Source organism: Globicephala melas, chromosome 5 (genome assembly GCF_963455315.2).
Source record: "Globicephala melas chromosome 5, mGloMel1.2, whole genome shotgun sequence".
Classification (NCBI taxonomy): Eukaryota; Metazoa; Chordata; class Mammalia; order Artiodactyla; family Delphinidae; genus Globicephala; species Globicephala melas.
This window is the reverse complement of record NC_083318.1, coordinates 49680294-49705028: the sequence shown is the minus strand read 5'-3', so window position 1 is coordinate 49705028 and position 24735 is coordinate 49680294. Positions and strand designations below refer to the sequence as shown.

At 37.3% G+C, this 24735-nt stretch overlaps 1 non-coding gene across 1 annotated transcript; it reads right to left on the bottom strand.

The window, feature by feature from the left end:
- Positions 1 to 22886: 22886 nt before the first annotated feature.
- TRNAR-UCU (transfer RNA arginine (anticodon UCU)) lies at positions 22887 to 22959 on the bottom strand. Its single transcript has one exon. It is a non-coding gene; the product is annotated as a tRNA-Arg (tRNA).
- Between the last annotated feature and the right edge of the window lie 1776 nt (positions 22960 to 24735).

Below are 24735 nucleotides of genomic sequence, written 5' to 3'. Positions count from 1 at the left end.
TGATTTCTGATATATGTATTTTGACTCATCAAATATACAGGCATAAAGTAAAAGATCAGGATATACCTAAACCAGAGACATTTCAGATGTCAAGAGTTTACCTATTCTTATAGCAAGTTCCCAGAGCTTGACAATATAAGCTGTTCCTTGTTTGGTTTGATTTATCACTGCCAGGGAAACAAGGGTTTGGAGTATTTAAAGTGACTTTGTACTGCTGCATCCTCATAGCTTGTACATCCCAGGGCTGACACTGCCTCCCTCTCTTTCTTTTCCCTCGTGTGTGTGTTGGGGAGTGGAGAGAGAATTTCTCTTTCTCTTTTCCTTAAGGAGCCTTCCCAGGCATTGCTACTGAGTAGTTTCTTTGTAGACTAGACACTGAAAGAAACTAAAGCAGGCAAAAGGATAGGAGAGAAACAGAGCAACAGAAAGACACAGTAACAAGCTACCTTCCTGAAAGGAGAGCCATTGTGTCCCACAATGGTCCGAGTATTTCAATGCACAGGGCAGAATAGAATGCCCCAAACTGTCCTTTGCTCATATCCTGAAACATGAAAAGGGTTGTCCTAGTTTCAGTCATTTGCTTTTCTTCTTCGGCTCAAAGGGAGCTAATGAAACAAAAAGCGAGGTCTATACAAGTGCTGCTCTCTGAGCGAGCTGCGGGGGAAGTGGCATTTCCATCCTTAGTCTTGCTATTCTCAGATTGTTTCTGAGCCCGAGTAAGCATTTCTCTTGGTGAGACAGATTCTCCTGGATGGCAGGATCATCTTCTCTAAGTTCCTAGCTTTTCTCATCAAGTCCAGATGAATATCACGTAGTCCACTGACCAACTTGATGGAACATTAATATAATGGAAGCCAAGAGTTATCAAAGGTATGAAATCACTTCTCCTTGTAGGAACTGATAGCATAACCTTTCCACACTTGCTCTCTTTCTCTTGATTACCAGATAGGTTGGACACAACATTCTGGGAGGCCACTTTATGGTGGAATAGACATTTTTAAGCCCTGTGAACTAGAGAAATACACTTAACCTTTCTGAGTTTCAATTTTTGAATATGTGATCAGAAGAATAAAGCCTAATTAATGGGGGAATGAGCCTGTAGAGTTTAAGTTAGATGAAATGTTAAACTATTTCTTCCTTCATACATTTGGCTGACAAACATTTTGAGTTTTTTCTATGTTCCAGTACTATATAAGTCCTGGGTATATTAAAATGAAACCCTTAAAGAACTTATGGCCTAAAATTGAAACAAAGATCCTAGAATTCAGGTTCTCCATGAACTTGGTTTGAAATAGTAATTATGTATTTAGTTTTGCTTACCTTTAGTAAAATTTAGCATTTGTTAAAATCAGGAATGTAGACAACAAGCCACAGTAGTACTTTGGCACAAGTAGAAATTACAAATATCATATTAGAGCGGCAGAAGATATCCTGAAATATTGTTTTTACTAACCACCACTTCTAAAGTACAATAATTAGTGGACTTGCTGCTAGGCATTCTTAATTAATACTTTAAAATTTTTATTAAATATATTTAAAACATATAATACATTAGAATATGTTTTGTTAATATTTTGGTAACTTTATATCATTATAATTTTTTCTTTGTAATCAAATTTTTTTGTTGCTTTATGTGTTTAAAAACATGGTTCTGAGGATGGGTCTACAGGCTTCATCAAATCGCCAAAGGGTTCATGGTATGAAAGTGTTAAGAATCCTGGCTCTAGAAAAAGTGATATTTAAGTAAATCAACAATTCCAATACATTGTAATTAATGTTATCGCAGCAGTGTAGTTAATGTTGTGGTAGGAATAATGTCACAGTCTGGGTCAGTGTGTGTGTGTGTGTGTGTGTGTGTGTGTGTATTTGTGAGATGGGGGTTTTGGGGAGAGCACTCCTGGGAGGTTAGTCTTGGAAGATCTCAATGGTAAATAATGCTTTAGCTAAGCCTTGATGAGGAGGTGAGAATTAGCCAGGCCAAATAGGTCAGGTGAGGTAAAGGTATGAGGGAGGGAAGATGGACATTGCACAGCAAGTGTAAAAGAGGGATGTGTGAGAAGGCTGGGTGTACCTGGCAACGTGTACATGCGACAGCATGGGAGATAAAGCCAGGGAGGTCAGCAAGGGCCAGACCAGGCAAGGATCTGGATACCTTGTGAAGGAGTCTGATCATTACCCTAGATGAGGTGCGGGACATGGCAGTATTTTTAGCAGAAGGATGTTGTCAGCAGATTTGTGTTTTAGAAAGATCACTCTGACTATATTGTGGAGGATGGAATACTGGGGCATAGCAATTGTATGGGTGGAAGCAGGAGGCAGTCAGGGGAGGAACAAGAGCTGTTATGAGCCTTCCGTAGCAATCCAGACAAGAAACAATGAGGGCCTGAAGCATGGCAGTGGCAGAGTGTGAAATTACTTTGTAGAGTGTGAAATGTCACAGTGGCATTGAGAGAAGGAAGGAAGGAAGGAAGGAAGGAAGGAAGGAAGGAAGGAAGGAAGGAAGGAAGGAAGGGAGGGAGGGAGGGAGGGAGGAAGGAAAGAAAGAAGGAAGGAAAGAAAGAAAAAGAAAGAAAGAGAGAGAGAGGGAGGGAGGGAAGAAAGAAAGAAAGGAAGGAAGGAAGGAAGGAAGGAAGGAAGGAAGAAAGAAAGAAAGAAAGAAAGAAAGAAAGAAAGAAAGAAAGAAAGAAAGAAAGAAAGAAAGAAAGAAAGAAGGAGGGAAACAGAAGGAAAACAGTAAGGGAGAGAAGGGAGACAGAGGAATTGAGTTTTCAGCTAAGTTGACATTTGAAGTCAAAGTGTTTCATTAAACTACAGTCACAACTGTTAGTCTGCCCTGAGGTGTGATAGGATTGCTAGTACGCCAGGTCTCAGCCAAACAGCCAGAAGGCCACTGATTGGTTCTACTGAAAACTAATCAGAACCTTCTTCAGTGGTTCAATTGCTGGGCAAATAGCCACAGCCCAGGTGAGCTCACTGAACAGAACATGTTCCCAAATACACATCCAAAAGGAAACAGGAAAGGTGGCAGAGTTTCTTTTTTGACAGTCAGTAGAAGCTAGGTTTGTTTACAAGTTCCCAGAGACTGACAGCACACACATATACACACAATTCTGGAATTTTGCATTTAAGGAACATAATATAGGCTGTATTTCATAGTAGATTCAGTATGAGGGAGTTGCAGGAGCACATCTAAGGGTATATTCTGACCCAGAAGAAGTAAATTAATGTATGCTCATTCTAACATAGAAAATTCGAATGGAAAAATATTTTCTAAAAGCAACCACACAAAGTAATGTCTGAAGATGACTTCAAGAGAACCAAACTGTTCTTATGAGCTCAATTATGTCAATTCTTCAGTTCTTTTTCTTTCCTTTTTTATATTAATTATTGATGTCAAGCAGGAATCACCTATTAGACACCACTGAAGCTATTTTTGAGTTGTTATGTTATTGAAATTTGTTCTTCTACATGACTCTATTCCAAACAAATGACATTCTGCTTTCATCTTGATGAATTCCTGAGTAATTGAATAATTGTCCAGAAGAGAGCGAGTCTGATTTTGGAAAATACTCCAAGTCAAAGATGCTAAGAGGGGAGTCCCCATTCAAAACATGTGGTTATACAAATGAATGAAGTTACATGTAATTCCAAAAGAGATCTTAAACAACTCTCCCCATTCAACAACAAAGGTTCTATTCAAAGTTCACAATTCAGCGAATCTGAATCCAAATCCACTTATCAATAGATTACTTTTTACATAATGGAAGGGTAAGAGAAAGGTAGATAATCCCAAATAAAACAGGAAAAGCAAAGGACTCACAGTATAAAAGTTCACGAGAGCAGTGTCATCACAAAAGCATAAAATTAAATTTAAAAAAAAGGATGTCAACATAGCTTTTTTAGGATAAAACTTATATGAAGGGTGCTATTTCTTTATTAAGTAGATTAAGATTTAAATCTCTGTTTTATACAATGTTGATGGTACTTCGTAAGATAAAGCCTGGTGCATTGTTGTTCCCAAGGCTTAGGATATAAAAAATGTGTGCAAGTTCTATCCATGAAACCCTTGCCCCTTTGAGGAACTGGGTTTGTGGGAACATGTGCCAGACCAACAGAAAGAAAAGCTCTTATTTCACACAATTTTCATAGAGCCAGAAGCATTTTCAACACATTCCAAAAGCCCCTAATGATACTTCACCCAATTCAGCCTCTGAAGCTTGGTACATAATTAATGAGGTAGTGGAAGTTCTCAAGAATTAGTTTTCATCTAAATAAAGGTGCCCGATGTTTATCTGTACCCTTTGTACTCATTGTTGCCTTGAATATACCGAGCTTCCTGTTGGTGGTACAGGGAACTATAGATTTGCTGACTAATCTTTTTATCTGATCATTATAGATTGTAACTCTCAGTCTATAACCTTTACACACACTGCTATTGTGGTTAAATAAAACACAATACAAAATAATTAACATGTTCCTATATCGATATTTCTCTTCCCGGCAAGAGCAGAAGTGAGACTTTGACTTGACAACTGGACATTCGTATTTTTAGAGAAAAATATAAATAAAAGTTGAATATACAATCTTTACTTCTTTAATATAAATTACTCAGGAAGAAATAGTATGGAGCCTTGGGGAAATCAACAGCTTCTTCAATTGGATTGCTTCTGTCACTGTATGGACACAATCTTGTTTGATGTCCTCCCACCATTTGTCTTGTATGGAGTCTTTTATCTAAATCCAAAGTAATGCAGTCATAAGGGCTGCAATTCAATAATGGCTCCACAGGAGCTGTCATCCACAGTTTGCTATTCATCTTGTAAAAGGCTTTGAGTTTTCAAAGTACCAACTAAGGTTGGCATTTCAATGCCGCTGGATAGATCGCTTAAAGTTCTTTTGTGTTCACAAGAAAGGGAGTGAAATGGAGAATGGGGTGAGATTAAATGGCCAACCTGCTACTCTACCTGACTACCTAGGGGTAACCCTGAGCTACCCAAGGGAGCGAAGACATTAGGTGATCTGACCCTCGCAGTAATGGGACATTATGATGAATGGGGGACTCATTGTGTGGTGTTTCCTTCACACTGAGCTCCACTGCTATAATTAAGAGGCAACAAATTTATGGAAATTGACACAGAAAAGGCAAAGTTAAAAAAAAATAAGGCAGTGATGAGGAAGAGAATTTCTTGAAACATTTTCAGAATCAAAGCATCTTAGAATTAAGAACATCGTTAATGGATTTAAAGATGGATAAACTAAAGCTGAAGATGTGAATTAATAGGTCCAAGTTCTCATGTATGGCTGTTGCTCTTTGTATGTGAACAGCCTGGACTGGGATTACCATCACTGGACCTGACCGTTTAGCTCTTTGGCTGGAAGTATGGATATTTCCCTGTTCTATTCAGACTCAGTTTCCTAGTTCTTCCATGACCATGATATATGTACATTAGGAATGACTAGACTAATAAAGCATAGGGTAAGAGTTCCTGGAACCATGAAGTCAGTAAGCCAAAAACCACTCTCCCAGACCACCAACATTCAAATATTTGCTTGAGAGTCCCTGAGTATAAAGGAGTGTGGAGACACTGAAGCCACCCAACTCCTGCACTAATTCCCTGCAATTCTGGCTCAGAGCTTGCACTTTTGGAATGAGGAGATTAGATGAGAGGAGCTATAACATAATAAAAAGAGTTCAGAGCAGTAGTGAAAATCTACATTCTAAGTCCAGTTCTGTCATTGTGATTAACTGTACAATCTTGAGCAAGTCATTTGGTTTCTAGGCTTCAATTTCCCTAACTAATGAGAGTTTTAAAATAAAAGTTTTCAAAAGTACTTTTTTTTCCCCAAACACACTATGATTCTGTGAATGTAATAGGTGATGACTATAGTTTTTGCACATGTCATAGGTTCATCCATTCACTCACTCATGAAACATCATAATAACAATACTAATAACTATGTATTGAGTTTCTTCAGTTTGTCAAAGTGCTGTGATAGTGGCTAAGGATGGAATGGATTTAAAAAGCATATTTTGTTCCTGTCTTCATAGAACTTGCACTCTAGTGAAGAAAACAGACATTTTATCTATCACAGCCACAGGTGTACATTTACAATTGTGATAAGTGCTAAAACTGCAGGGTGCTGTGAAACTCACCTAGTTGAAGAGATCAGGGAAAGCCTCCCTGAGGATGTAATAAATCAGCTGAAATCTAAAAGCTAGTGAGGTGATCTCTTTTGCCATGATCAGTCTAACCTTCTTCCTGAAAAGAATCAAGAATCACTGGAAGATTTTAAACAAGATATAGCATAATCAGATCTGTATTTGCCTCAGATTTCAGAAAGACCATTCTGCTGAAAGTATAGAGAAAGAGTTGAAGGAGAGCAAAGCTGAAAGCAACATTAATGTTCCTTGTAAGACAAAACAAGTGGAACTAATTTTCAGCAGGAATATTAGGAGATACAATAGTGCTTAAACTTTGCATTGCCAAGAATTGAGGCAAGATACAGGTAGAGAGCTGTGTGTGATTGTCCCTTCAAATCGAGCTCTGAGAGTTGGACCCTAAATTTAAAAGTATTGCTTTCTTCCAATTTGTGACGATGTTATAGAGTTTTCTGTCAAATCAAAAATGTTGGTTTAAAGAGATATAGGTTGACTTTAAAGAAAATAAGATTTCTTCATCCTTCTTCTCCCCATGTGACATTTAATGATGAATTGCCATGAGAGCAGCTGTTAATATCTGTGGCAATTATAAATAATTCTGGTGAATTCCAAAGCTGAATCATGACTTTATAATGGTTGGACTAAAATGATCATCCCACAAAATTTTGCTAGTTCTGCAGTATGGTCCATAATCTTTTAAATGTTATTTTGTGAACATGCTTCTCTGAAAGGTCACAGGTAATGGGAAATCTTGATTGAGTATTTTAAAGGCTGTTCATGGTGACTGACATATTACTAAAAAGGAGGAATTTCCAAGCAGATCCAAAATATTTCTTCAGAGTAACTTCTAAATGTTCTGTCACATCCATAGTTAAATCGGGGAAGATAACTTATTTCTGCTTGAAACACCCTTTCCAATTTTCTTATTACTCACAATTCTTTTCACTAATATATTCATCTTTCCAAATTGACATTCTCAGTGTTCCAAATTGACATTCTCAGTGTTCCAAAATAAGCTTCATGTGATTTCATCTTCACTCTTTATATCAACTCATGCCTACATGCTTCATCTACCTCACAGTCTCCTAATCCAACTCCTATCATTCCTTCAAGGCCAAGTTCAAATTTTTCCTCCTAAAGGAAGATGTTCCATTGTCTCTCAATTTCTACAGGTTTTATTAGCTATAGTATCCTTGATCTTTATACCATTATACTAGATTATTGTATATATAGCTATAAATATATTGTTTTTTTATATTTATTTGATATATATCTTTTAATGTATACTTAATACATATTTAATATCACCTGAAAGAATAGATAAGAGATATTTGTTGATTGGACAAAATAATACCAAATGAAGAATGCTTCAGATCCTTCAAAAAGATTATATAGAAGAGTTTCAATATAAAAAGTAAAGTTATAGTCATGATATTACCAAGGAAATTGATTGACTTGGATTAATTTTTCTAAACTGGATGTACCAGCCGAATGTACGGGATGCTTTCTAGTAGAAGCATTATTAAAATCAAGAGTTAATATGGTGATCAGGGAAATAAAAATAGATTAAGAATTACAAAACCTGGTCCCAAATCTCTGCTGCTACTTGGGGCATTCATGTAGTGAATACAGCCTTTGCTAAAATTAATGTTTTGGACCATTATTAGAGGACTTTATGGTATTAACTAGATATTAATAAAACTTAAGAGGCAGACACTCTCAGCCTTTCCATAACCCATCAAATTATAGCTCCCATGACTTTCCTTGAAAACTCTAAAATAAAAAAGAATATGGAACCTCCAATTTATTGAGGGTCTGGAAAATTATTGTAGCACTTACAGAAAGCATGAAGAATACATCAGCAGAACTGTGTGGTCTTACCTTGGCTTATAAGACCCTGCATGATCTGGTCCCTGCCTCCATTTCCAATCTCATCTTGCGCAAGTCAGCTTGGGCTCTAGCCTCAGTGGATTTCAAAGACCAGAGTCTGAACATGCAGAACCCATGCGTATTCTGGCTATTCACTCCGCTTGGAATGTTCTTTGCACTGATCATTTCATGGCTCACTCCTTCTTGTTATTCACAGTTTAACTGAAATGTTACCTGTTCATATTGGTCTTCTGCCCAACTGTTTTGGAGTAAGTCCCCATCAGTCAAACTCAATCTCTATCATCAAGATTTGTTTTCTTCATAATACAGCATACCATAGTATAATAGATGATATATATGACATACACATGTTCATGTCTGGGCCAGTAGAATCACTCACACATACTTCCCCCAAGGTGTGAAGGTTCTTCTTCATCTTGAACATCTCTGCTTTGGTCCATCCAGCAGGATAGCAGTGGTTAATCAATCTCAGGTCTTCCAGATTTCTATTACGAAAGTCGGATAGCATTAATTACATCCTCTTCAAAATGCAGGAGTTTCCCATCAGGCTCTTAGTCATCCATTTAAGTACTGGAGGTGAAGGGTGAAGGAACCCCATCTCTCACCCTGGGGGGTTGGATGGGCCTAATACCTCAGTGTTCCCCAAAGACATCTTGCCTCCCATCTCCATTATTCCCCTGATGTCTTCGTACACCTCAAGTGAAGCGTGGGAGAGTTTGCTGGTTAGTACCCAGACACTACTATATAAGTTCTATTTGATGCTCAGTTTCACATCTCATGATATTATCTGATAGGTGCGAGTTTCCATCTTAACCCAAATCTCTGTTTTAATAATTCAGCACCTTTAAAAAATTTTTATAACTATTATATTTTCTTCCTCAGAAAAAGAACTTCTTCGTCAGATCCCACTTTTGTTTTGTATTTTGAAACACCAGGCAAAGGAGAAAAGCTAGAGAAAAACAACAAAGTCTAGAAGATACATGGAATGAGAAAGAAAGAAAAACAAGCAAACAACTACAACAAAAACAAGCCCTGAGTTTACCAGCTCCAAAGAAAATATATGATCACTGTCAATTTAAGGGGAAAAGATATGTCAACTCAATGAATTAGGTTCATCAGTTCTCAAACATTTTGATCAAATTTTAAACTCTTAAAAATTAATGAGAATCCCCAAAAGTTTTTGTTTATGTGGATTATATCTATCAATATTTACTGTATTAGTAATTAAAAGAGACATTTTAAAATACTAGAATATATGTGTGTATGCCTTTCACCATCAAAGCAATATCATCACATTTCATGCAGCTTCTGGAAAACTCCACAATTCATTCATGAGAAAATAGGAGTGAAAAAGGTAAATAATATCTTAGTACTACTATGAAAATAGCTTTGACCTCTTGGTGTTCTGAAAAGTGTCAAGGATCCACAGGTATTGCAAGACTCTATTTTTGAGAACTGCTTAACTAGGTTGTCAGTAACTAATATGACTTTAGTTTATGAGGGGCTTTCAAAAATACAAATGTGAATTATAACTACTCACAGGCAAACTTTCATCTCAGGCCACTGCCTGAGTATAAACATTTCCAGAACTCTCAGCTCAGATAAAGACTCAAACTGATGGAAAAAAAAAAATAGCTTGTCTGGCTTTAAATAAGTTCATTTAAGATATACCTAAATCAATTAATATTTCTTATTGTACTTTATTTATTAACTATATTCACCAGAAGAGAAATAAACATAACAATTTTGTCTATTTACATTGGTGTATAATCTGTACTTACCGATGGATCTCAAAAATACAACATTTATTTTTCTTTTTCTCTTTTTGAATAAGGTCTGAAAATTATTCATACCTGCAACATAAAATAAACTTTAAATGAAACTATTTCCAACAGCACTGGGGAATGTCACCTCAAAGATAATAACATAATAGTAGTTACTAAGAGCACCAAACTTGCATGAGTTCCCTTCACAAAGGATAGCCTGGCCTACTTTATGAAACACCCCAGAGGATATTCCAAGTATCAATATCACTGACTCAGACAATTTATTAAGATATTCTTCAAAAAGTATTCTCTAAGAATTATTCTTTCCTATTTTGTAGTTAAATGATCACCTCCATACTTTTTTATTAAGAATACTTGCCCTGAGGGAGGTATTTAACAAAAGTTCCTGCATGTCCAGAGTGGCAGAGATGGTGGTTAAAACTGAGATTCAGTGGATGCCCCATGGGCTTGCTGTGATCAGTTTTGGGATGAACAACTCATGCCTGGTGCGAGATGAAATTTACAGAGATTTGCATCTCAGAGAGCCAGTGTCAGCCGGAGCAGGAGCACAGACAGCAGGGGGAGAAAGTGATCTCCTCACCCAGCTTTGCTGATTCAAAGAATACAAATTTCACCCAGAGGCAACCAAAATGAACACAACCCTCCATTTTTGCCAGGATAATAGGTACACCCTGCTACAGAGTTTAGGGAAAGAAAAGAAAGACAGGAGAATCCTGAATGAGAGATTTCATTTAAAGTGGAAGTTCCCAAACTGACCGTGAATTGACAAAATTCGGTTTTAAGTCAGTGGGAGAAATAGGGCCTTGAGAACTAAGTTTATTTCAGACGTAGAGAAATAATGAAAAGTAAGTCTTTGAACTTTGCATTCACAGAGTGTTGTGATGGTGAATTTTATACTTAGTGCATGAGAATATAAAATACTTGTTCAGGACCATCACACTGATGACAAAATACTACTTAATGTGGGAGAACTTGAATGCAAGGCAATATGCAAGGCAACCTTACAATTTTTAAATACACTATATTTATATATTTTTAACTGTCACTTCTTCCTATACCCCCATCCCAAGGGAAAATCAGGGAGTTTCACCTGCTTTGTTTGTTACTACATTCCAGTGCCTGGTACATATTAAATGCTTAATAAATATTTGTTGAATGAATGACTGATTTGACAAATGAATGCATTAGTCAGAATCTCCTGGAAAGTTCTTTAAAGTGTAATACCCAGCCGCAGAGTATCTCTTGAGTGGGCCCTGAGTCTGGATTATTAACAAACTCCCCAGATGATTCTGATGTACTTTTAAGTTCAAGAATTATCCTGTGACTGGACTGGTGGATAGGGAAAGCATAGAAAACCAGATAAAGGGAAAGGAGACTCAACGTGTACTTGGCATTAAATCTCTGCATAAAATGACTCCTCAGCCTACCTTTGTTTTAATTTCTATCTTAATAAAATTGTGATATTTGCATTCATGTAGATCAGAGAAAATGGTGCGTTAGGCTACCACAAACTTTAAAGTTGATTTCCTACATCTCGACAGTGTTTTTTTTTTTTTTTTTTTTTTTGCAGTACGCGGGCCCCTCACTATTGTGGCCTCTCCCGTTGCGGAGCACAGGCTCCGGACGCGCAGGCTCAGCGTCCATGGCTCACGGGCCCAGCCACTCGGCGGCATGTGGGATCTTCCAGAACCGGGGCACGAACCCGTGTCCCCCGTATCGGCAGGCGGACTCTCAACCACTGTGCCACCAGGGAAGCCCTCTATAGCCCCAATCCTAAATCCGGTCTTTATTGACCCTAATTTGCTGCCTATTGACTGGTTTAACAAAAAATTTCAACAAGCATGGCTTTTGTTTTTCCTTTTGTACCATATTAGAGGCAGAAAATTAGGAGAGTAGGACACTGCATGAGACAGGTGCAAAAAGAGAAAGCTGATGCCTTATAGCAAGACAGAAGAAATAAAAGGAAAACAAAACAGGGTAGAGGATATCCTGTCTCTTAGAATGTCCTTTTCTCTTAGAAATGGTGGCCCAAAATCATGGAGAAAGATTTAAATTACATACAAATACAACTCTTTTTAGGAAGACAAGTAGGTGAATAATTCATTTTTATAATGATTTATATTAAAAATAGTTTACACAATCTGTCACTTGCAAACCTCAACTACTTAGAAAATTGTCATTTGACTTTAAAAATGATAAGCCAGTGAGGGCATTATTGCTACCTCTTCTCTTGTTCAAGAGTCTTCAAAGTGACATATCTGACAATCTGCAAATGGACATGGTCATCTTCCCTAACTTTTATGCTTTCAAATGCTCTTTATCAACCACTAAGTCCAGTGTCTATATTGTTTCCAATTTCAAGCCATCATCAAAACCAGTGCATTAATTATCACTGTCTTCCCACTTTCCCTATCATAGTCTCGGCATAGTCTAGGTCCTCATCACAGTATACCTGTATTACTAAAGTTGGCCACTTCGGGCTACTTAGCATCCATTCCCCTGTTCTTGGTACAGTACCCTACTTTTGGCTCAGATATTAATTCTTCCACCTCACAGCCCACATGCCTCAGAGAAGCTGACTTCTATCCTGTCATAGAGGTGGGCCTTGTAAAATCTTAGCCATTTGGCCACAGCAAAATTATTTTGGGATGAGTACATGACCTAAGAGCCAATCAAAATGAAGTCCAAGACTTTTTGGTTCCATGGTTGAGAGAAGAGGTGCACTTTGCTTTTCTGCATATATACAAAGGGTGTAGTAGCCCTTGGAGGTGCAGGCAGACATCTTGGGACCGTAAAGAAATATCATTGCTGAACTTGGATTTAAGACTGAATAAATAGAGAAAAGAAATGGAAAGAGAGAAACCAGGGAATATTTTGTGTTTGACTTCTCATATACCATTAGGCTCCTTAGTAATGAAGGAATATATGAAAAAGTGAATAATATTTGTCTTTAATATAGTATTAAGAATTTTTGAAGTGCATCTATGTACATCATTTAATTTGAACGGCATTTTTCAATTACAAAAAGTAATTACATATTTTAATTTACTCTATACACATATATGTTATAATGAAAAGAGCAAAGATTTTTGTGTCAAAATTAACTGAGATTTTCATCAGACTTTGTTGTGTGTCCATTGTACTATCTTTGGTAAATCACACACTCGCACAAATCGAAACTTTCCATATTTTAGAAATGGAACTGCCACATAGCATGATCAAACAGGAAGATATTTTCACTTTATATTTTAGAATATTTATGTTTTCTAATGCATAAATATCAATGTAACTTTCAAAGTTTTAAAATAAAGCCAACTTTTAGACCATATTTTAAAAGATTTTTGCACACTTCTAATGTTTGAATCAAGAATATATTTTCTTATTTCTTCATATATATATATTTACTTTGCAAAGTAATACATATACATCATAGAAATACATATACATTGTAGTGTTACATACATTATATATGTACAAATACATGAACATTGTCAAAAATTTAGAAACTACAGAGGAACTAGAAGAAAATTAATCCTATCATTGAAGTAATAAACATTGACAATATTTTGGCATATATCCTCCAATTTTTTTCTCTTTCTGTCTTTTTTTTGTTGTTGTTGTAAGAACACTTAACATGAGATCATCCCTCAACAAAATTTAAGAGTACAATTAACTGCAGGTGTTAACTGCAGGTGCAATTTTGTACAGCAGATCTCTAGAACCCTACTACTTGCTTAACTGAGACTTTATACTTGTTGATCAGTAACTCCACAAGGAATGTATTTTTAAATTGACATTTTATATACTAATTCTAAAAATGTGGTTTCACAAAGTATTTTTAGTAGTTTGTAGCCATATTACTTATTCCCATCATATAAAATCCTAAGACTGCCTTCTCTCTGTTGGTAGGAAAATCACATTATCTTTAAAGAATTTTCTTCTCATGATTCTTTTAAAAAGCATTCAATATCTGATTTTTTTCTTGCCCAAATCAAAGCCAGACTTCATTATTTCCTAACTATCACCATAATTTGTTTTGGTAGACATTACTAGTGTTCACCAATATCTGGTTCATTCTAATTTTCAGTCATCATGCAATTGGAGGAATTCATGAGACTAGATCCGGCCAGTGGCTGTGGTCAGGTATAACATGTGAATTTCTGGGCAGAAGTAGAAAAGAGCTGGTCAATACCTTTCCAACTGTCTCTTCTTCCTCTACCACATTGACTGAGTAGATCATGTGTCTACACAGGCATAGGATGATGGGATCTCCCTCAGCCTAGATGGCTGCCTTAGTAAGTGGAGGACAGTTGCCCTACAGTTGAGGCCTCAAGAGACAATTAAGCCCTAATTTGTGAGGGCAAATTGACTTCTCTCTTACGCATCTAGAATGATGATCATATGTATCATCCTACAGAGAATTGAAAAAACAGTTCTGTTGTGAAAAACTGCCGTTAAAAAGGTGCTAGACTTGCAGTGGACTTTGCCTGAATGAAAAATAAACTTTGCTGAGCTTAGCCACTGAGACTTTGAATTTTTTTAATTTTTTTTGTGGTATGCGGGCCTCTCACTGTTGTGGCCTCTCCCTTTGCGGAGCACAGGCTCCGGACGCACAGGCTCAGCGGCCATGGCTCACAGGCCCAGCCGCTCCGCGGCATGTGGGATCCTCCCGGACCGGGGCACAAACCCGTGTCCCCTGCATCGGCAGGTGGACTCTCAACCACTGCGCCACCAGGGAAGCCCCACCCCCCCTTTTTTTTTTTTTTGGTTACTACAAAATAATGATGTCTATCCTAGTACTATTGTTTTAGGAAAATCCTACCTTGAATAACCATTTCAAATTGTCTCAGTGTGAGAAATCCCAAACCACATTTTTTTATATGCATGTAATTTAATTCTTCATTGAAATGGCCAAAATGCATCAGTTTTCTCTGTTCTCAGGGACCCACAATTACATCTCCATCTCTCTATACTCTTACAGCACTTATTTGTATTACTCTATTTATTTATATTACAATTTTCCTCTTGAAGTGTACTTGAGTAATATTTAGATAACTCTTATTATTCCAGCCTGAAAGAGAACATCCGTGATAGTCATAAATATGGTCTGTGGCTCTGAGTTTCCATTCAACGTAATTTCTAATATATAAGCATTCTAACTCCCTCTGTCTTCAGGCAGAGTCCCATGTACCTCATGTGATTTCGCTGGCAGCCATTCAAATTCTGATAAAGCTACTAGTGCCGACCTCATCCCTACCAACTACCCTGAATCTGCTGCTTTTCTGCCTTGTGACTTGACCTTGACATTTCTGCTAGAATGTGACATTACTATCATTTCCCACATTGTTGTCACTTCCCTTTGTCAGTACCAATGGTCCTTTTTGAAATAAAGGGGTCCCTCTGTCTGCATCCCCACCCAGTATTACCAATGAATACTAAGAGAAAACTTAACTCAGTGTTTTGGGCTAACTCACAGTGTAGGGGTGTCTTTAATGTTCTTTCATTAGCAATGAGTTATTGATCCTAAGATTAGGAAATATGGCTTAATTATGATTTTCATTGGATGGTGGCACTTAGATTGCTGGAAATACATAGTGCTCAGTCTAGATAACCTCAAAGAATGTGGCAGACCTGAGCTTGCTCTCATGGACCTAACTGAGAAAGAGATGTGAGAGTCAAGCAAAAACCAGATGCGGGAGAATCAAAGTGGGAAAAAAGGAAGACAAGGCATACTATTTTAAATATAATGAGTTTGAGGTAACTGTGATGAAATTGGGAATACTAGTCAGTGGTTTAGAAAAATAGAAAAACACATAGCTTTAGCAGTCAGCAATATAAATGAAACTGTGGAAGTATATATATGAGGATTTTCTATCTATCTGATTAGTGACAAGGAACTGCCACACCTGAAAACGTGGCTAACTAGATACCCAAAAAGTTTTCTGCTATGAAACACCTAGGAGTATTGAATTGTAATATAATAATCATCTTTAAAAATACATAGCTGAGCTTGCAAGTAAAAAGAGGTTTCTTTAGGGGGACAAGATCATAAAAGAAGCTGAAAATAAGAAAATAAGTGGGGTGATGAAGCTATACCTACCCTGACTGCATGTATAAATCTTCTGTCACCCAGAGACTTGTGTTTCAGTGATGTTGGGCTCACTCAAGCTAAGGATTTAGAATTAGAAGCCAGAGTCCTTAAGGGGCCGTGTGAAAGTATGGACCAGAAGAAAAAATATCTGCCTGAAAGGAAAGGGAGAAACAAAGGAAACATATATTTTAGCTCAGACTTAGATGAACACAAAAGTTTCTCTTGAGAATTTATTAAAATCAAGCCATCCCTTAAGTGGAGTTGGAATTATTTGTACTATTTATATGATCTGACAAACTATATGCTAAAAAAATAATGAATTCAAAATGATTTCATGTTAGTAGAACCCTAGTGTGTCAAGCAGAAGCAAACATAGATATTCTCTGGAAAAATGTGCTCTAATAAAACGCTTGCAGAATTTCTCCAGATAAAGCCCAACCATTTGAACAAGAATTTGTAATTCAAAATTAATAACACAAAGGGAAACAGGCCACCAGAATAAAAGTCAGAAGAATCAACCAATAATAGAAGTAGACTTCCCGGGAACTTCTGATACTGAAATTCCCAGCCACAAAATTTAAATAAGCATTTTAAAAAAATAAATAAAAAGTAGAATTGAAACATAACAAGAAGTTAGACTGTCAAAAGCAGAGTTGAAAAAATAGAAATTCTCAAAATAAAAAAGTGTAATCATTAAGATTAAAAACCTCAGTAAAAGTGTGAAATGTAAGATTAATCACAGCTGAAGAGAGAATTAGTAACCTGGAAGAAACCTGAAAAAAAAAATACCTAAGATCCAGCACAAAGGAGCAGAGGTGTCAAATATGAAAGATTGTTTTAAAATATGGAAGGTAATGAGGTCATATGCTTCTAAATGGAGTTTCAGAGGGAGAGAATACAAAGAATGAGCTAGAGACAATATTTGAAGGGTTAATAGCTGTGAAATGCTCAAAGATTCTAATTCTCAGTGTGGGAGACTGCTCTTGGCACAGTAACCTAGTTTTTCAAGCCCCCCTGCATTTAGGAGAGCCATTCAACTAGTTCTCAGAAAAAGAATGTAAGCAGAAAAAAAAAATGAAATGGGCACTTACTGACTTATATAGTTACAAGTAGGTGCACATTTCCCATTCCCCATTTCTCTCTCTCTCCACTAAACATGATGAAATCATGTCAAACTTGAAGAAACCTGGATTTCAGAGTTCTTCCTTAGAGGATAATAGCCCAGGAAAGCCACTCCCCAGGAACATCTGCATTGAAATTTGCATGAGCAAGAAATAATACTTGTAGTATGTTAAATCAATGACTCTGGGGGTTATTTGTTACAGCAGCTAGTGTTAATTACCCTGACTAATACACTGAGACACAGGAAAGCCAGTGAATCTTAAGCATGGTAAATAAGAAACACTTATGGGGATTTCCCTGGTGGCACAGTGGTTAAGAATCTACCTGCCAATGAAGGAGACACAGATTTGAGCCCTGGTCCAGGAAGATCCTACAAGCCATGGAGCAACTAAGCCCATGCGCCACAAGTACTGAGTCTGTGCTCTAGAGCCCATGAGCCACAACTACTGAAGCCCATGCACCTAGAGCCCGTTCTCTGCAATGAGAAGCCACGACAATAAGAAGCCCGCACACTGCAATGAAGAGTAGCCCCTGCTCAGCAAAACTAGAGAAAGACCGCATGCAGCAACGAAGACCCAATGCAGCCATAAATCAAAATAAATAAATAAATAGAAATATTATGTATATCAGACTAAAACAATAAGAGAACAAAAGTAAAGAATAATCTTAATCAGAAACCAAGTTCTATATATTCTTCCTTTGATATATCTCTCAAAGTTGACTACTTTTTCCTGTTTCCATCACAATTCCCTAAATCAAAGCATCTGTCATCCTTCCCATAAAACACTGAAAGAGCTTCCTAACTGATCTTCTATCCTCCACTCCTGTCCCTCTTCCAATTCTTTCCTCATCTATAAGAAAGTAAGATCTTTAAGAAGTGGAAATCCACTATTACAATACTTCTGCTGTAAAATTTAAATGGACTTCCATTTCTCCTGGGTATGGTTCAGACTTTATAATATAATTTTCAAGGCTTTCATCAATGTGACTAAGCCTACCTCACCGATTTCATCTCTTGCTATTCTTCTCATTGTCTCTGACCATACCAGACTTACTTTATTTCATTTAATGAGTCATTCTCTCATTTAATGAGTCATTCTCTCATTTCCAGCTGTTCTAGCATTCTGTTTATTTACTTGAAATACTTTCCTTTTCACCTAAATATCTTTTATGAATTCTTCAGGTCTCAATTCAAATGTCCTTTCACCTGAGAAGTTTCCTCAGATAACCAAGATTAGTTTCAATCTTTGAGTTTCACTTTGGAAGCACTCAGAATCCTCCCACAGTAGATATGATTTACTTCTACTTTTGAAGCATTTACCATTATAATAATTATTGGTTTATTCTGATTCTGGGATTGAACCTTAGTTTGTGTCTTAGGGGTTGGGTTTTTAAACTTCTTGATGGCAGTATACTGAATATAGTTGCCAGTGCATAGTAATGCTCAGTAAATATTTCTAGAATGAGGTTGAATAAATGGATGAATGAACCAAAAGAACAGAATAAGATCATGTTTCAGGAATTTTTCTGCTTGTTTGAAAGACTGGTATTTGATCTTGGTCTCTGTCAGTAAAATAATCAAATCTTGGCAATTAAAGTAAAAAAATGTCATCTCTCGGGCTTCCTTGGTGGTGCAGTTATTGAGAGTCCGCCTGCCGATGCGGGGGACGCAGGTTCGTGCCCCGGTCCAGGAGGATCCCACGTGCCGCAGAGCGGCTGGGCCCGTGGGCCGTGGCCGCTGGGCCTGCGCATCCGGAGCCTGTGCTCCGCGACGGGAGAGGCCACAGCAGTGAGAGGCCCGCGTACTGCAAAAAAAAAAAAAAAAAGTCATCTCTCATAATTTGCTCTAAGTATTAATGGACTTCAGATGCACAAAATGGTGTTAACCACAAACCTTGGTACATTTGGATTGTGAATAGTAGTATATTCACGTTCCTCACTCACTTATTTGCTTGTTTGCTTATTTGTTTGCTGGTTTATTCATCTACTCATGCATGAATTCATGCATCCAATTGTAGTGGTAATATAATGAAAATTTGTGAATGCAGTATCCAACCTAAGACTTGAAACACTCTCCTTGTCCTCTGACTTGCCCACTCTCTGATGTAAGAACTATCCTGGGTCTTGTGTTGATCATTTTTTTTGTTTCTTAGAGTTATATTACTATGTACACAGATATACCTCAAGTATATGTGTTTACTTTAGGTCCTAATTTTAACTACAGTAAAGGGTATTTTTCAGCATGTCATCTGGGACACTTTTGCTCAGTATCCTATTATTGAAATTCATTCATGTTTTTGTATGTAGCTGAGTTTATTTATTTTGCTGCTGTTTAATATTTCATTATATATATATATATATATAATAATTTATTTATTTATTGTTTGTCCTACTAGTGGGCATTTAGTTGTTTCCAGTCTTTTGCTTTTATGCATAGCACTTCTTATGGACATTCTCATACATGCCTTTTATGGTAAATGTGGAAGTATTTCTCTTGGGTCTATATGTAAGAGTGGAACTACTGGGCCATGAGAGATAATGCCAACTTGTCTTCCAATATGTCTATACAAGCAATGTGTTTGAGATCATGTTGATTTATAATCTATCGGACACTTGGTATTAACAGACTTAATTTTTGCCAATTAAATTGTTATAAAATTTATTTCCTGGTGGTCTTGTTTTATATTTTCCTTTGCTTTCTGTTATTATAAAATATTCAAAATCAAAATGACCTACTTGCAAGTTAGTGACCTCCTTGCTTTTGAAATGGTCAAAGATTAATTAGATATTCAATTGATAGGGTTTCTTCTTTGGGCCAGGCTTAGACCATTCATCATTCATTCAACAAACATAATTTAGCATCATGTTGGGTTCTGAGGATATATCAGGGAACAAGATAAGCCTGGTTGCTGCTGTCATGGAGAAAGACTCTAAGAGTCAATTATTAATGTGATGAGTACTATGAAGAAGCGTAGCGAGCTATAGAGTGAATAACATAAATATCTGTTCTGATCAGAAGTTGGGAAGGATGTAGGGAAATCTTTCCCATAGTAAGTGACCCCAAAAGCTTAAACCTGAATTATGCATAATTTTACCTAGGAGATCAGGGATTTTGTGGAAGGGCTCTCCTCAATAGAGGAAGTAGCACGTGAAAACAGTCTTAGATTTCTGTCTGCATTTCCTCTCTCCTAAGGCTTAAACAGAATTCTAGGGTCCAAGGCAGAAATTAGTGCCTCAGCAGCCATGTTTATGTTCTCCCAAACTTTATTTCTCCCAGACAGGGCTTCCTCTGCCAAAGGAACCAAAATGTAGCCTCCAGCTGGGGCCTCGTACTACAATTAAAACATAATGATTATTGAGCATCTCTGAGAAAGAAATGCAAACTTCAGAAAACAGGTTGGGGAGTAGACCTCACATAAGATTGGCTCTTAACATGAGAGCAATCTTAACACCTCTAATACATTTTTAATAATATGTATTAACATATATATAACATATATAATATATTAAATATACAATTAATATATAATATAGATAATTTCAATATTTCTAGTCATGTATATACCTTCTCTTATTCTGGGGACTAATTCTGTGTTTTTCATTTTTGAGTTGTTTTCAACTCAAGATGCTAAGAAATTAAAAGGTTGTGAACCTACTATAGAAAGTTTTTTTTGCGGGGGGGGAGCTCCTAACAGCAGAAAAAACTCAATAAATAATCAACAGTATTTTGGGGAACCTACTAGATATTTATTGCTATTCTCTGATCTGAAAGAAGCCAGACAAACATAAGATGCCATATTTGAATCTCGTCTTGTTGGGTGTATTTATTTACATATATGTGTATTCTTTTATTTAAAAACTGTATACCCTATATAAATATACACATAATTAATTATAATTTAATATATGTACTCTAAAAATGTATATTATTTATATATTAAGCTTTCTCTTCTGAGGCCTTAATTTGGAAAATTGAACTTGTTCTGTCCTATTATAAAGCTTATGCATGGCCTTCTAATATTCTTTGTGAAATCTATTTGACAATAACAAACTTGTTCTCCTTTAATCCTTGGGACAAACAGTAATTTCTATTTATTTAAGTCTTAGTTTTCTGACTATTAATGTGCAAGGGGTTATACTGTGAAATAAAAGCTTAACAAATGTCCTCTTTGGAATATCAATGAGTTACCTTTAATCCTTACAAGGAAAACGCAAAGATTCTTTGAAAAAGTAAATACTAAACCGTCACAAAACTCATTTTGGAAAAAACAAAATGAAAACATATTCATTTGACACTGCCTGGCTTACAGCTTGTTTTTAGGCATGGCATGGCAGCTATAAATCTGGAAGTCACCTTACAGCTCCTAAAATAATAAAGTCCCTTCACCACCACTCCATTCCACAGATAAGGAGACTGAGGCCAGGAAAATCAGTATGAATACAAAGTCACACAGCAACTGGACGCAAAGTCAAGCTTAGAATCCATGGCTTTTGACACCTGATTGACTGCTCTTTTCACTGTACTATGGTTTATCCCTGATAAGCAATTTCATCCCAGAAAAGTGTTTATGTCCATGGTGAAGCATTAAAAGATTAAAAAAAAAAAATTGGATTGGTGGAGTGGCCATCTTTATCTTGAAAATTTTCTTGAACTGGCATATCTGCCTGCCTACTATAACACCCCCCACACACTTACCCACTCATATATACAAATACAAACACACATAAATGATTGTGAGATACTGAAGAATGAGGCCGTCTCTTAATCCTTGTGATCCCACAGGAAAGAACCTAGTTCCTTGCACATCATAAGCTGAACTGAAATTTTCTAAGCACATTTTAGCATCCCTAAAGCACCCAAGTGTACCTGTTTTATATAGTAAGCTTCTTTTTACACTCTTCATTTTCATCCTCTCTCCTATTTTGTGTTGGGACGGGTGGCTGTCTGGCGTGAGCAAAGGAGTTCAGAATTTGAAGTCAGACAAAACTGGACTGCAATATTTACTTAAGTTTTACCATATGTGCTACATTGGAGAAGTTAGTATTTTAACATTAAGCATTCAGTTATCTGGCCCTAGTTCTCAAGTAGGTTATTATACAAGTAGTTGCGTGGGCTGTCAGTTTCTGTCCATATTCTCTCAGGCCTTATATTTCTGTGCACACCAGCCTAACTTCTAACTCATAGTATCTTCATCTTTTTGCTAAGGGCTTATGTACACAGCAGGCTGATGGTGCCCTGGAATTATCTCCTGTCCACCAACACTCTCGTACCATTAGCAATAACCCCTCAAATCAGTGATGAGTGGATATTGGTGTATAAATAATCAGCTCCCTCACCCTCCATTTGAAACAACTGAGACATATGTTTGACACTGATTTCCAGAGTTCCTCAGCTGATTTATGTTCTGGTTGCCAAAATGGTAACTTGTATGATGAGGCACACGTTATTGGCTTTCCTCCTTCCCCTGACTCATTTCTCCACTCCCCTACCAGAGTTGCCTGGACTCAGCTTCCTAATAAACTATTTGTACTCAAATTCTTGTGTCAGCATCTGCTTCTGAGTGAACTCAAAGACTGAGACAGACAAGTGAATAGACCATTACAAAACAATGTGTGAAGTTCTATGAGAAAGTTAACATTGTAAATCAACTATACTTCAATAAAATAAATAAATAAATAAATTATATATATATAAGAGTTAGGAGTGGGATTTTGCAGAAATATTGATATTTAATACACGTTGTAAGGGGCTTTGTTCAAAGAACATTTCCTGGAGTAGGTATTTAAGATGCTTTTTTTTTTTTTTAGCCACACCGCATAGCTTGCAGGATCTTAGTTCTCTGAACAGGGATTGAACCTGGGCCCCCTGCAGTAGAAGCACAGAGTCCTAACCACTGGACCACCAGGGAATTCCCCTTGTGGTGCGTTTTTTTTGTTTGTTTGTTTGTTTTGTTTTTTTGCGGTACGCGGGCCTCTCACTGTTGTGGCCTCTCCCGTTGCGGAGCACAGGCTCCGGATGCGCAGGCTCAGCCGCCATGGCTCATGGGCCCAGCCGCTCCGCGGCATGTGGGATCTTCCCGAACCAGGGTACGAACCCGTGTTCCCTGCATCGGTAGGCGGACTCTCAACCACTGCGCCACCAGGGAAGCCCAAGGTGCATTCTTGAAAGTAAGAAGAGGTTAGCTAGACAACCAAAAGATGGAGGGTTCCAGTAAGGAGGAATTACAAGTACAAAGTCTTGAAGGCAAGAGACAGTATGTTATCAATGTTTAAGGAGCTGAAAGTGGTCAGATGTGCCTAAAAAAAAAAAAAAAGAGTGAGCATTAGGGGTAAATGATGAGAAGAAAGCCTGTAGAGGTAGGCAAGGGACAGACCAGAAAGACTTTTATGAGCTAACCAAGGAGATGCTCCTTTAGGCAAGAGTCATAAAGAGGCATTGTGGGAAGTTAAGCAAAGCAGTGATATCAGATTTCTGTTTCAGAAAGATTCACATTTGATAGCACTGGGGAGAACAGATTGCAGGGATCAAGATAAAAAGCTGGAAGGCCCATTAGAAGCCTGTGGCAATAAGCCAGGTAAGAAATGATATGAATCTGAACAAAGTTACTGGTAGAGAAAAAGAAGAGAAAGGACAGATCTCAGAGATATTGTCTGCATCACATCAACAGGACTTTTTGACTGATTGACTATGCAGGGTAATGGGAAAGCTAGAATTTGAGAATGACTCCCAAGTGTCTGGCATTGGTGATTGAGTCAATTGATGCAACTGAAGTGGTAGTCACAAAGGGAAAGGTATGGCATGACACGGGGTGATGCCAACATTTAAGGGGCAGGCGGAGAGAGAAGAATTCCATTAGGAGACTGAAACATTGGCAAGAATTGAGACGCCAGCTGCGTGGCATAAGGACCACCAAAACCTATTCATGTGCCCACAGCACACATAGTAATTCATCACAGATCTCTTTCACTTCATCCTCTGATTTAGCCTAGAATCTTCCTCAACTCAGCACACTTGGAGTAGCAAGGGTCATAACTACTACAAAAAGCTGTTGTGTGGATTAAATAAGATATATATGTAAAGCACTTAGCATACCACTCCACAAATTGGCCAGACCCTAATAAAAGATATATAACAAATGATAGGGGTGAATGCATATAATTTGGTCATAAGAGATGGGGCAGGGGAAGCTGAGGGAATTCTCTTCTGAAAGTCTTTATTTTCTCTGAAGTAGGCATCCAGGCTATCTATAAAGAGGAACAGAGGAAGTGGTAGGGGAGAAGCATGAGGAAATTGGAGATAGTTCCAGATAGCTATTGTAGGAAATGGGTACAGGAGCTGACAAAGGACCCACACAGGAATTTTAGGGAATTGCTGCAGACCTGGATGAGGCTGGACACAGTAAATGACTTACCCTAAATAAAAAGTTTTGAATCATGGTCTCATTTTCCTTCAAATGTGAGACAATGAAACAACAAACAAACACTACACTAGCAAAAAGGAAAAAAGGGAAACAATGCTCATAGGTAAAATAATCCCTATGCTACGTGTGTTACATAAATTACATAAAGTTCACAGAAACTACCTGAGTAGGATATTATTATTTCCATTTTTTATATGAAGAAACTGAGGCTAAAGATTTTATATCAATCACCCAAGATCACATTTGTAGTAACTGGCAGCGCTG